Raw genomic sequence first — 931 nt, forward strand, 5'->3', positions numbered from 1 at the left:
TTGAAGAAATTGATTATAAAAATGTTTATCAACTTTATATCTCAAAAAGCTAGAAAAATAGATTTTAAATAAAAATATATATTACAATTATTTTTTAAATATTAGGTCACGCATTAAATTTTGACTTTAGGACACATTAAATTAATACTAATTTATGTAGTATTAATTGATTGAGCACAAAATCTAAAAAGGAAAGAAAATCTTTCGAAACTAGTGTTTCAAAATAAGTCAATAGATATTTATTTAGTTATAATTATTTCATTAAAGATAAATAATGTATATATATAATATATATTTTTTGACAAACTGAAAAAGAAAATAAATTACATAAATCGGGAATAAGAGATTTTAAAAAAAGGAAGCACATGTTATACTCCAGCTTTTATTGGGGCGATGATAGCAAAAAGAGGGAGATGTGCACCAACAGCCAATTTTAAACCAACTCTTTAAAATATATTCACAATTTATAATATATCTTAAAGATTATTCAATTTACCTAAATTTCAGGATTAAGTATCCTAAATTTGAAAATCATGATCTAGTATCCTGAATTTTACAAGTGCTAATTTGAAATTTAGGACATAAGAGAGCTTCTGGACACGATTTTCGAACTTTAGGACACAATGTCATGTAGTTTGAATTTTGAGATTTTAACTTTTAGGCGTCGTATCCTTAAAGTTTTAGCAAATTGGCTAATCTTTAAATAACTCGTAAACTTTGGATATATTTTAAACGGCGGGGTTAAAAATGGGTACCTGGTGTAACTTCCACGCAAAAAGATTGGAGCAGGCTGATCCAAAAATCATATATATATATATATATATATATATATATATATATATATATATATATATATATATATATATATATTTTTCGGTTATTATTTTGAGAACGGCTATATAGTGTTATTTTTTTAAATAATATTACGAAG

The sequence above is a fragment of the Nicotiana tomentosiformis genome, chromosome 2 (assembly GCF_000390325.3).
Source record: "Nicotiana tomentosiformis chromosome 2, ASM39032v3, whole genome shotgun sequence".
In the NCBI taxonomy this organism is placed as follows: domain Eukaryota; kingdom Viridiplantae; phylum Streptophyta; class Magnoliopsida; order Solanales; family Solanaceae; genus Nicotiana; species Nicotiana tomentosiformis.